General features: G+C 42.0%; 1 pseudogene; it reads right to left on the reverse strand.

Moving 5' to 3' along the window:
• Positions 1–5,406: 5,406 nt before the first annotated feature.
• On the reverse strand, positions 5,407–9,879 carry LOC111970386 (zinc finger and SCAN domain-containing protein 2-like; annotated as a pseudogene).
• Positions 9,880–14,012: the final 4,133 nt, after the last annotated feature.

A 14,012-nucleotide genomic window follows, 5' to 3' on the forward strand; every position in this document is an offset into this window, starting at 1 on the left:
AACACTCATGGTTTATTTGGTAAACACACAGTGAAGGGGGGGGGAGGGGGTGCTGAGCTGGACCCAAGGAAAGAAACAAATATCCAAAAACACCCCTAAATTAGACTGCCTACTTCGATACAGCTAACTACCTAACCAAAAAATACAGTGGATGGTCCGCCCAGTTCTAACTAGTGTTCTTAAACAAAGTATTCCTACGGTAGTGTATGCCCATGGGCGACTTGTCTTGGTACCCCCTTTTCCCACCATCAAACACCATAACAAAAATAATACTCACAGGGTAACGGACAAAGTGACATGTAGTTGCAAAAACAAGAGATCTACAGAGAGATTGCATGACAGAGAGATTGAGCTCCAGAGAGAACAACTGAATGGGATTTTTAACCAAGGGAAAGGAGATGTGATTGGGTAATGGAAACAGGAGGAGGTGTGTCTTCTGATTGATGACTGATTGGTGACTGATTGGGGAATGATGATTGCCACCTGTGAGGGGAGAAGGAGAGAAAAGAAATACACACACAGGATACACACACACAGGATACCTGTACCCGTAACAGTTATGTAGGCTTCTTCTAACCCATCGCTTTCTACTACATATAATAATATGATACAATTATATAAATACATTTTAATTTTAATTGTATATTTTTTTACCAGTAGGCTACTATGTTCTTGACATTCATTTACTTAAGCTCCAACTATTTCTCAATGTGCTGCACCTTATAATATTCTTTATCTTATAGAAAGTAGCAATTATCCTTGAGATTTTCCCCATGGAGTTATATTTGTTTTTACATTATGCAATATGCAATCATGCAAAAAAATATTGATTTTGTATCATGCACAGCACTTAAGGGCTCCCGAGCGGCGCAGCGGACTAAGGCACTGCATCTCAGTGCAAGAGGCGTCCCTACAGTCCCTGGTTCGATTCCAGGCTGTATCACATCCGGCCATGATTGGGAGTCCCATAGGGCGGAGTGCAATTGGCACAGTATTATTCAGATTTGGCCTGGGTAGGCCATAATTGTCAATAAGAATTTGTTCTTAACTGACTTGCCTAGTTAAATAAAGGTTAAATAAAAAAAATATTGTTTACAGCGGACTTTTATTTTGAAGGCAAAATCCGAAAGACGGAAGTATAAATGTGGATAGGATCCAGTTAATGTTGCTGCCGTGACGCGCATGCAAGGGTCCTGTCAGTGTAAACAATTCAAACGCTTCCTAGTCAAAGATATCAGTTTATAGTATAGGGGGTGATAAGGAACATATATCAGCCTAGGCACCCGTACCATCTGACATGATACCAACGCCTTACTAACGTCTGAGTGACGCCTACATCGCGTGTTAATGAGAGTCATAATGTACATCATTTATATTAATTAAATCTCAACCATAAATTTTAGAAACTTACTATTTTTCAGTGCAAGCAGACATTCCGAAGTAGCCACCTTGAACTATAGTGTAGCCTACGGCTTGTGTATTTCCTGTTATCGCTAATGGCCTAGAAAAGATGATGCCCAATCAATAGATAATCTGTCTTTCCCTCAACACCTCATGGCATGGTATGTTATCTTATCTAGCTGTATACAGATCTAAATGTTGTTAGCAATCACAGACTGTGTTGTTACCAGTTCCACATCAGACAACCAATCAGAGTTGTGACCACGGCTTTCAGAGGAGTTCATAGGTGCTATTCGGAATCCTTGGGATGTCCCTTCAGTCGAATAGAGCAGTTCATAGACTTTCCGAGAGGTTCGTGCTATTCGGGATGTCCATACCTCTATCAAGTATATATGTAAATTGGTTAAGTTTAGTGTTAGTTTAGGGTTCAGGGTAAGGACGTCCCAAGGAATCCGGATAGCAGTGACCGTTCATAGAGTGAGAGACTGGCACGGTATTTGAGAGCTCCGCGGCGACACAGACATTCATTTAAAAAAAAAAAAGAAATTACAAGCGGCAGAAGCGATTTGAGTGTCTGCCCCAGATAGTTTCATTAGAGACGATGGAAATAATTACCCAGATGTACTTGATCCAATTGAGGAGTAAGTAGGCTATATTTAAGTTGTCATCGTTAGGAAATATTTAGGGCTACAGTGTTAAGGCAAATGTGGTTTATTTGAAAATAATATTTTTTTGTTGATAACGTATTGTCAAAAGCACGAAGGCAATATTATTTACTGTGTCGATAGCGCAGTAGGCTAGTGTACAATAACGTAATTTGATGTGATAGTATTATTTATTTAATGGATTAATTCAATTGTAAATTAAATAACTACTTTTCACTGAAGGGAAACGAGGTACAACATGCAACTTCAATCGAAGACCTAAAATCATGCCTGACAATATCACAACGGTATCCTAATATAGTGTGAATACAGTAGTAGCCTATTCTACAACAATGTAACTGTATGTGCTAGTATTATTTATCTAATTTATCAATTAAATTGTGAATGTGATTGGGTACGCTATTTCATTCAATGATTACGTAATTGTACAAGGTAGATACAGGAGTAGTCTATAGCCTACAATAGTAATGTAATTGAATGTGCTATAGCATAATTTATTTCATTGATGAATATAATTGTAAATGGGGATGGGTTGGCTACTTCATTCAGTGAATACTGCATGCATTGCTATCTCTGGGAGTATGTTAATGAAGGCTTTTCAGCTGTTGAACTATGCCAATGTCGAACTAATTTCTAAATCTCTTTCTTTTAGTCAAGAAGATGTGATGAGCCAGAGCAACCAATCAGCTTCACTGCAGGTGCTCAACCCACCACCCTCACTGCTCTCCCTCCACAAGTAACCACATCCTCTTCTCCTGTTCAACTACTGTGCCACCACACTGAAAATGACTGTACATACATACCCCTGTGCCCATCTCAGTGTAACATGATCCATCGAAGGCCTCAGCTGGATGCCTGAAATGTAAGCAAGATGCTATAGTATGTGTGTATGTATGTGTGTGTGTGTGTGTGTATGGAGTTCCAAGTAAAGACTTGAGAAGATGGCAAAGGAAATAGTGATGAGAGTGAGAGCATACAGTATGAAAATAAAGACCCTTGGGATCTAAAATGAGTGTGGGGTGCCTCTTGTGTCTCATTTTTTCCCGTTTGAGGATACTAGTCACCCCTGGTGGAGGTTCTTGGAACACTGCGATTTAAGTCTGAGCAGAGGTTGACGAAAACCTTCAAAGGTGGGGGTGCTGTTGCATGTTTGGTTTCAGAGCAAGTGACGTAACTGATTGAAACGCTATTAGCGCGTACCCGCTAACTAGCTAGCCATTTCACATCCGTTACACTCACCCCCCTTTCAACCTCCTCCTTTTCCACAGCAACCAGTGATCCGGGTCAACAGCATCAATGTAACAGTATAACTTTAGACCGTCCCCTCGCCCCGACATGGGCGCGAACCAGGGACCCTCTGCACACATCAACAACAGTCACCCACGAAGCGTCRTTACCCATCGCTCCACAAAAGCCGCGGCCTTTGCAGAGCAAGGGGAAACCCTACTTCAAGTCTCAGAGCAAGTGACGTAACCGATTGAAACGCTATTAGCGCGTACCCGCTAACTAGCTAGCCATCTCACATCCGTTACACTAGTCCAATGCTCTAACCACTAGGCTACTGCCTAAGATGCCAGAGATTCTGAGTTGAATGACTGTTCAAAACAAAAATCCCAGTCTGAGCTAATTTTTTCCCCCCCAGAGTTCCCAGTTGTCTCGAACACACTGAAGTCGAAAGTCAGAGATTGCCGACTTCCGAGTTGTTACCCTTTCCTTTGTTAGAGGTAGCCTAGGTCTCTAGTGGCCCATTCAAAACAACTCGGAAGTCGGCAATCTCTGACTTTCGACTTCAGTTGACTAGTCAGTTGTACAACTGAATGCACTCAATTGAAATGTGTCTTCAGCATTTAACCCAACCCCTCTGAATCACAGAGTTGCAGGGTGATTCCTTAATCGAAATCCACATATTCATTGCCCAGGGAACAGTGGGTTAACTGCCTTGCTCGGGCAAAACGACAAAGAACGTTTATCTTGTCAGCTTTGGGATTCAATCTAACAATCTTTAGGTTACTGGCCCAACGCTCTAACACTAGGCTACCAAGAAACCCTTGTGTTTCTATTGATGTGAGAAATAGGCATATCTACACAGTAATGGTGGCTGCAATATTAACTAGCCTAATAATTGTTGCATTGAGGTGATAAGCCTATTTTAGCTAAATCGACAAATGAAATTGATGAACTGAACAGACACAAACTAAACACGTAACACATGTAGACGTTAAGGCTTTCATGGTAAGATCATTCATAATAATCTTACATGCAAACTGACACGTTACGCGAAGTGAACACCACGTCTACATGACGTGTATGTGTCACGTGTTGTGAACGCGTCGGCAGTTTGACGCTTTAGAAACAAACTTGTCTCCATTGACAGTCCATGTTAATTCATGCCGTTATTTTTATGGCGCTAGGAAGACGTTAGGTGACTTGGTGAGAGGTATCAGTAGCTTCACAAGGCTTAATTCTGGCATGAATCACCCCCCATATCGGTTTGTCTTTTTGAACCTGCACGAGGTAAAATTGTTATACCGCCGCCTGCTGTAATGAAACTGTAGCGCATCTGAACTAAACAATCTCCACCTGGCTGTGTTCCAATTCTATAATGCAAATCAAACACACAGCAAAAGTTGTGGAGTAACTTTCCACTATATTCACAAATATATTCACTGTGAAATATCCTACATCTCATCTCTACCTGATGTATGACTAATAATAAAGGTTGAGAAACTACTCCATTTCTTTGAGCCCCTGTACTAACAAATCTATAAAAATAACCTACAACAAAAACATAAAAATTATAAACTAATTAAAAATAACATTTTATTAAGAAGCATGATATACCAATCCACTCTAAGATGCTCACAACAACATAGCATGGCATTACATGGACTGGGGCTATGTCAGGTTAATGAGAAAGAACACCATGCAGTGGTGTCAAACCCACTACACAGACATAAGAGGTAATGACAGACTAGAGCTGGTGAGGTGACACTCCAACATTTGAACCAGGTGCCTTCTGCATGAAACAAAATATGTGCTGATTTTAGTACAGCTACAAGACAGTCACTGAAACGAATTGTGTATAATTCTAAACAAAAGAAAGGTAACTACATACATGTATGCTTAAAAATGCATGGTTCTGTTAGGCACAACATTGCGGGCTTCTACAATGTAGTGCATGTTTATCCCTTAATACATTCAGCCAATATCATTGACCTGATGGGTTTGTTTGTCCTCCTACTACAGGTATAAAGGTAGCATGTCTTCAAATCTGAAGCCCTTTCCCCTCTCTGAGGGTGACCCAGCAGTTGGATTTTTAACTGGAATCGGCAAGACAACATAAAGCTGATTTTCTGCTCAGGGTGAGGCTTTTTATTTGCAGTGAGAAAATAGTGGGSAAAGTTTTACAATATTTACAAAACAAAATAGACCGTTGGTTGCAACAGGATCATAAACTGTTCCACATAAGAGCTTGTTCAAAGAAAAATCCAGGCTACAATAATGTCAATTAACCCAGCAGCATGCCAACCTTTCCCTGGCTCTGTCCTGTCTCAAACAACGAAATGGCAAGGTTTAAATACCGCTACCCATAATGCAACGGCCAATGAGAATACATTCACAAAATGGTGATCAATTAACAAAGGCAACTATTACAATACATATGTAATATTCCCGGGAGGGACTTATAAAGGTGCTACAACATACCCCGTACCATGAATTAACCATGCACTCGAACACTCCCACTGTTTACCTGTCAAACTCTGATCAGGAAATGGACAGACCACCCTCAACAATCACGGGGATAAACAAGGTAATCATTCACATTTCTTTAAATTAGCCTTCACGTTTTAAATGTTACACATGATCACATTTTAGTTGAACTTTCTGATCGTTAAATGCATWAACAGAAAGAATAATATTATCGGAGACGCACAACAGAAGGTTTTAGCGACAAACCAATTTCCGACGTGCCAATGGGCGGATTCGATTATGCTGAGGCAGCAGTTTATGGCCCATGACATGAAAGGCCAAAAGCGGTGAGGAAAAAGCACCCTTCTCAAATGAAATAGTAACTGCACTGCTTGGTCATGTCGCCAACAAGGAAGCATGGTGAATCGGCCAGAACATAAATCTCTTTCCCATAAAATATGTTTGAATTTTCAAACTAGTTTTCATTGGGAAGGCAGATAAAGTTTTTTTTAAATCAAAAGCAATCACTTCTGCATGTGAAAACACAGAATCCTACTCATTATGCCACATGCTAAATTGTCACTTTTGTTTTTAGCCGACTTCACCGTGGGCTTTGAATGGGGCACCTGGCTCATGCCAGGCAGCACGGTTCCAAAACAAATGCAATCAACTTTCACATGGTGCAAAACACGACTACCAGGGCGCCCGGTCCAGATGAATAGAATTCCCTCAAACTCTAACACATTTCTTTTCCCAGGTGATCAACTATCGACATATCGGGCTTCTTATCATAAACCGTTTGTCATGTCTGGTCATTTATATAATAAGCAAGGCTTTAGATTAAGTGATGATGACCTAGGATGATCATCACCAGGGTAGAGGTGAATTCCATTTAAAATCCAGTCAATTCAGAAAGTAAACCAAATTCCAATTCCACATCTTCATAATTGAAAAGTGTTGAGGAGAATTGGAATTTCAATTAACTTCCTGAATTGACTGGAATTGAAATGGAATTAAACCCAACCCTGATCGTCACACCCTCAAAATGTAAACATCCTTTAATGTATTTAGATAACACCAATGTACTAGATTGCTGTGACTTTATAGGGGATAGTCCAAGTGGGGAGAGGATTAATGTTGGAACAAATTAAAAAATCTTACTGTGGAAACAAAAATAACTAAGTTCTACAAAACATATTACCGTATATACATTTGTGCCATGCTCAGAAGGGTTATGAAACATCAGCGTTTTACAATGGAAAGGTCCTCCTACAAGTGAGAGTACAATTTTGCCCCAAGCAGCACTGTCATGTTTATCCCTCTGGGTTCATTCTCATCCTCAGTTCTTACAAGTGAAGCATTTACCACAAAGTCAGCAACGTGGTTTCTCTCCTGTGTGATGTCTTCGCTGGTGCCATTTTAGATGACTTGCTGATCTGAAGCATTCTACACACATGGGGCACTTATATGGTCTCTCATCTGATGGTGCATCTCACCTGTGTGAATCCTAATATGGCCTTTCAGGCTTTTCATCTGGCTGAAGCATTTGCCACATTCTTTGCACGGATACGGTTTCTCTCCAGTGTACTGTCCTCATATGTATGGTCAGGGTTTTCTTCTGACTGAAGCACTTGCCACAATCACTGCACTGATACGGTTTCTCTCCAGTATGTATCCTCATATGGTCTGTCAGGTTTCTAATCCGGATGAAGCATTTGCCACAATCTTTGCACTGATATGGTTTCTCCCCAGTGTGACTTCTCGTATGTTCTGTCAAGGTTCCCTTTTCTCTGAAACTTTTGCCACATACATTACAGCAATATGGTTTCATGCCAGAGTGAATTCTCTGATGGGTTTTTAAAATGCTACTTTTCAGAAAGCATTTCCTGCAGACAGGACACCTGTGTGGTCTCTCCCCTGAGTGAGCCGCCCTCAATGGAACTTTCAACTCACTGGCTTCCCTGGTCTTAGAGCTTTGTCCTTTCTTCGTCCATGTTCTCTTTGATTTGAGTGGCTGTAACCCTGACATTAGTCCTCCACCATCCACACCATTGTCACTTTCATCGTTCCCAATCTGAGCTGCAGAACAGTCTGAATTTACTGGAGAGAGGGGCTGTAATTCATTGTTTGGTTCGGATTCTCCGTAGCCCTCTCCATGTTCTGTTTTGATGTCTTGTTCAATTGTTTTGGTGGGTAGAGAGTCCTTCACTCTGTTCTCCACAGTATGGATTTGGTAAAGATGTGAGGACTGGGATGGGTTCTGATCACAGTCCCTTTTCACACAGGTAGAAATGAATATGAACTCTTTGGTATCAGACTCCAGCCCCTGAAGCTGCTCTTCCTCCTGACTGGTCCCAAACTCCTCCTGTTCCTCTTTAATCGGAGTGGGCTCTGGGTCCTCCTGGACCAGACTGGGGCTCCACTCCTGCTCACAGTGCTGCTGCTCAGTGGGAACTTCTCCAGGTACAGGAAATGTGAGCTGCTGGGGATCTGAGACGACAGGATCAATTATTAGTATTCAATAGCTCTGAGCCAAGTTCAAATGAATATTAATTTTCATATATACTGAACAAAAATATAAATGCAACATCCAACAATTTAAAAGATTTTACTGAGTTACAGTTCATATAAGGAAATTTGTCAATTGAAATAAATAAATTAGCCCCTAATTTACGTATTTCTCACGACTGGGAATGCAGATATGCATCTGTYGGTCAGATACCTTTTAAAAAAGTAGGGGCGTGGATCAGAAAACCAGTCAGTATCTGGTATGACCACCATTTGCCTCATGCAGCGCAACACAATTCCTTCGCATAGAGTTGATTAAGCTATTTATTGTGGAATGTTGGAACTATGGAATGTTGTCCCACTCCTTTTCAATGGCTGTGTTAAGTTGCTGGATATTGGCGTAAACTGTAAAATGCTGTCGTACACGTCAATCCAGACTATTCCAAAATGCTCAATGGGTGACATGTCTGGTGAGTATTCAGGCCATGGAAGAACTGGGACATTTTCATCTTCCAGGAGTTGTGTACAGATCCTTGTGACATGGGGCCGTGTATTATCATGCTGAAACATGAGGTGATGCCGGCGGATGAATGGCACGACAATGGGCCTCAGGATTTCATCAAGGTATCTCTGTGCATTCAAATTGCCATCAATAAAATGCTATGTTTGTTGTTCGTAGATTACGCCTGTCCATACCATAACCCCACCATGGGGCACTCTGTTCACAACGTTGACATCAGCAAACCGCTCATCCACATGACACCATACACGTGGTCTGCGGTTGTGATGCCAGTTGGACGTACTGACAAATTCTCTAAAATGACATTGGAGGTGGAATATGGTAGAAAAATGACCATTCAATCTGGCAACAACTCTGGTGGACATTCCTGCAGTCAGCATGACAATTGCACGCTCCCTCAACTTGAGACATCTGTGGCATTGTGTTGTGTGACAAAATTGCACATTTTAGAGTGGCCTTTTGTCACCAACACAGGGTGCATATCAGTTTCTTGATATGTCGCACCTGTCAGGTGGATGGATTATCTTGGTAAAGGACGCTCACTAACAGGGAAGTACATACATTTATTCCCAAAACTTGAGAGAAAAGCTTTTTGTGTGTATGGAACATTTCTGGGATATTTTATTTCAGCTCATGAAACATGGGACCAACACTTGCGTTTATATTTTTGTTTAGTAGAATCAGCAAACGTTGGTTAATCGGTTGATTGCCAGGCCTGACTGGTTCAATCACACTGATTGATCTAGCAGCGGCCATCATYCACTACTAACCTGCTCTATGTAACATTATGTCGGGTTGGAAAACCAAATCCAGCAGCTTCCGTAGACGATCGATCTCCTCCTTCGAACGGGAGATTTCTTCCTGGTACTCTGCTATGGTATTTTCCACTGCCCCAAATATCTCAACAGCCACCACTGTTAATCGCTCGTTTAGATAATCCTGTAACAGCTGCATTTTAGACATTTTGAGGGAAAGTAAAGTGGAAACGTTTAGCCTATTTTCTGTGGAAGCTGGCTAGCTAGCCATCCCCTTGAGGTAAACAGCAAAGACACTTTCCTGTTGTATCTGTAAACAAGGCTAACTCTTCTTCTTCGTGTGGTTTCCTGGCAGACGTACTAGACGCTTTATTGCGTATTGCTGCCCTTCACAGGTCGGAGAGTGAATTGCATATTTTGTTCACAAGCAAGTCAATAGAAAGGAGAAAAAAGAAATTGCACCACCATCTAACCCTAGCTCAGCAGAGAAGTTGTTGGGTGTCAGAGATTTTAGTGCAGAAGAAATACAGGGGGTTTTAAGAGAAGGGGTTCCAGCCTCCCAGGCTGAGCGTCTGGTGTAGGATCTGTTAGGGCCAAAGTAGTGTGAAGGGGTAGTGGGTTTGTTGGGGATAATGATGTATAATATGGTGATTTTTCAGTAGCATTTTGTGAAATAATAATGTAATGAAACAGAATCATTAAAAGCTTTAAAGGAACCTGTAACCACACCTGCATAGCATAAGAAAAGCCTAAATACAAAATAAATAGACACACATTGTAATCCAGATGCATGCCTGGAAAAGAAATGTCATAATCAATATAATGAATGTACTTATGACTATAGCTTGGTGGGTGCTGATATAATCTATATAATGAATGTACTTATGACTGCAGCCTGGTAGAGGCCCCTATTACTTTTTAAACCAAACTGTCACAGTTATAATGTAATCAGTTCAGTGATTTGTAGAGTGTTAAATGATTTGTAGAGGTGGGAAAAAGCCCGCCTTAAAGAAGAATTTAGGGTGGGAAAACAATAGTGGCGCGAAGCCAAAAAGAGTTGATCATTAACATAAAGAGGAGTAACTAAACTCATCAAAAAAATAAACGTCCTCTCATTGTTAATTTTCAGCAAACTTAACATGTGTAAATATTTGTATGAACATAACAAGATTCAACAACTGAGACATAAACTGAACAAGTTCCACAGACATGTGACTAACATAAATGGAATAATGTGTCCCTGAACAAAGGGGGGGTCAAAATCAAAAGTAACAGTCAGTATCTGGTGTGGCCACCAGCTGCATTAAGTACTGCAGTGCATCTCCTCCTCATGGACTGCACCAGATTTGCCAGTTCTTGCTGTGAGATGTTACCCACTCTTCCACCAAGGCACCTGCAAGTTCCCAGACATTTCTGGGGGAATGGACCTAGCCTCACCCTCCGATTCAACAGGTCTCAGACGTGCTCAATGGGATTGGATCTGGGCTCTTCGCTGGCCATGGCAGAACACTGACATTCCTGTCTTGTAGGAAATCACGCACAGAACAAGCAGTATGGCTGGTGGCATTGTCATGCTGGAGGGTCATGTCAGGATGAGCCTGCAGGAAGGGTACCACATGAGGGAGGAGGATGTCTTCCCTGTAACGCACAGTGTTGAGATTGCCTGCAATGACAACAAGCTCAGTCCGATGATGCTGTGACACACCGCCCAGACCATGACGGACCCTCAACCTCCAAATCGATCTCGCTCCAGAGTACAGGCTTTGGTGTAACGCTCATTCCTTCGAGATAAACGCGAATCTGATCATCATCCTGGTGAAAACAAAACTGCGACTCGTCAGAAAAGAGCACTTTTTCCAGTCCTGTCTGGTCAAGCGACGGTGGGTTTGTGCCCATAGGCAACGTTGTTGTCAGTGATGTCTGGTGAGGACCTGCCTTAAAACAGGCCTACAAGTCCTCAGTCCAGCCTCTCTCAGCCTATTGCGGACAGTCTGATCACTGATGGAGGGATTGTGCGTTCCTGGTGTAACTCAGGCAGTTGTTGTTGCCATCCTGTACCTGTCCCGCAGATGTGATGTTCGCATGTACTGATACTGTACAGGTGTTGTTACACGTGGTCTGCCACTGCGAGGACAATCAGCAGTCCGTCCTGTCTCCCTGTAGCACTGTCTTATGCGTCTCAACAGTCAAGACATTGCAATTTATTGCCCTGGCCACATCTGCAGTCCTCAAGCCTCCTTGCAGCATGCCTAAGGCACGTTCATGCAGATGAGCAGGGACCATGGGACATCTTTCTTTTGGTGTTATTCAGAGTCAGTAGAAAGGCCTCTTAAGTGTCCTAAGTTTTCATAACTGTGACCTTAATTGCCTACCATCTGTAAGCTGTTAGTGTCTTAACTACCGTTCCACAGGTGAATGTTCATCAATTGTTTATGGTTCATTGAACAAGCATGGGAAACAGTGTTTAACCCTTTACAATGAAGATCTGAAGTTATTTGGATCTTTGGAAGACATGTCCTGAAAAAGGAATGTTTATTTTATATACAGTGGGGAGAACAAGTATTTGATACACTGCGATTTTGCAGGTTTTCCTACTTACAAAGCATGTAGAGGTCTGTAATTTTTTCATAGGGACACTTCAACTGTGAGAGACGGAATCTAAAACAAAATCCCGAAAATCAATTGTATGATTTTTAAGTAATTAATTAGCATTTTATTGCAAGACATAAGTATTTGATACATCAGAAAAGCAGAACTTAATATTTGGTCCTGAATCTTTGTTTGCAATTACAGAGATGATACGTTTCCTGTAGTTCTTGACCAGGTTTGCACACACTGCAGCAGGGATTTTGGCCCACTCCTCCATACAGACCTTCTCCAGATCCTTCAGGTTTCGGGGCTGTCGCTGGGCAATACGGACTTTCAGCTCCCTCCAAAGATTTCTATTGGGTTCAGGTCTGGAGACTGGCTAGGCCACTCCAGGATCTTGAGATACTCCTTAGTTGCCCTGGCTGTGTGTTTCGGGTCGTTGTCATGCTGGAAGACCCACGCATGACCCATCATCAATGCTCTTACTGAGGGAAGGAGGTTGTTGGCTAAGATCTCGCAATACATGGCCCCATCCATCCTCCCCTCAATACGGTGCTATCGTCCTGTCCCCTTTGCAGAAAAGCATCCCCAAAGAATGATGTTTCCACCTCCATGCTTCACGGTTGGGATGGTGTTTGGGTTGTACTCATCCTTTTTCTTCCTCCAAACACGGCGAGTGGAGTTTAGACCAAAAAGCTCTATTTTTGAATCATCAGACCACATGACCTTCTCCCATTCCTCCTCTGGATCATCCAGATGGTCATTGGCAAACTTCAGACGGGCCTGGACATGCGCCTGCTTGAGCAGGGGGACCTGTGTTGCGCTGCAGGATTTAATCCATGACGGCGTAGTGTGTTACTAATGGTTTTCTTTGAGACTGTGGTCCCAGCTCTCTTCAGGTCATTGACCAGGTCCTGCCGTGTAGTTCTGGGCTGATCTCACCTTCCTCATGATCATTGATGCCCCACGAGGTGAGATCTTGCATGGAGCCCAGACCGAGGGTGATTGACCATCATCTTGAACATCTTGAACTTCTTCTATTTTCTTCTATTTTCTAATAATTGCGCCAACAGTTGTTGCCTTCTCACCAAGCTGCTTGCCTATTGTCCTGTAGCCCATCCCAGCCTTGTGCAGGTCTACAATTTTATCCTTGATGTCTTACACAGCTCTCTGGTCTTGGCCATTGTGGAGAGGTTGGAGTCTGTTTGATTGAGTGTGTGGACAGGTGTCTTTTATACAGGTAACGAGTTCAAACAGGTGCAGTTAATACAGGTAATGAGTGGAGAACAGGAGGGCTTCTTAAAGAAAAACTAACAGGTCTGTGAGAGCCGGAATTCTTACTGGTTGTAGGTGATCAAATACTTATGTCATGCAATAAAATGCAAATGAATTACTTAAAAAATCATACAATGTGATTTTCTGGATTTTTGTTTTAGATTCCGTCTCTCACAGTTGAAGTGTACCTATGATAAAAATTACAGACCTCTACATGCTTTGTAAGTAGGAAAACCTGCAAAATCGGCAGTGTATCAAATACTTGTTCTCCCCACTGTATATTATATTATTTAATCCATGGATTATATTTTAAATACTCTTAAAATTGCGGTAAATATGTACATTTCCATGTTAATWAAAAAAAAAATCAAAACAAGCTGTTGAGTTACTTACTAGTCTGCTCCTCAGCAGCTGCTCCACTTCCATGAGTGCATAGGTGTTTCCTTGGATTGTTTTGCCAGCTATTTGCTATGAGGGGGAACTGCAGCATAAATTATAACAGCACAAAGTAAATGGACCGTTCTGGGGCTCTCAAATGTGCATTCAGTCAGAACTTCTAGGTCTGTTCTAGACTCCCTCCCCACTGAGTCTCTCACGCCAGACGGCTTA

The sequence above is a fragment of the Salvelinus sp. IW2-2015 genome, linkage group LG11, assembly GCF_002910315.2.
Source record: "Salvelinus sp. IW2-2015 linkage group LG11, ASM291031v2, whole genome shotgun sequence".
Lineage (NCBI taxonomy): Eukaryota > Metazoa > Chordata > Actinopteri > Salmoniformes > Salmonidae > Salvelinus > Salvelinus sp. IW2-2015.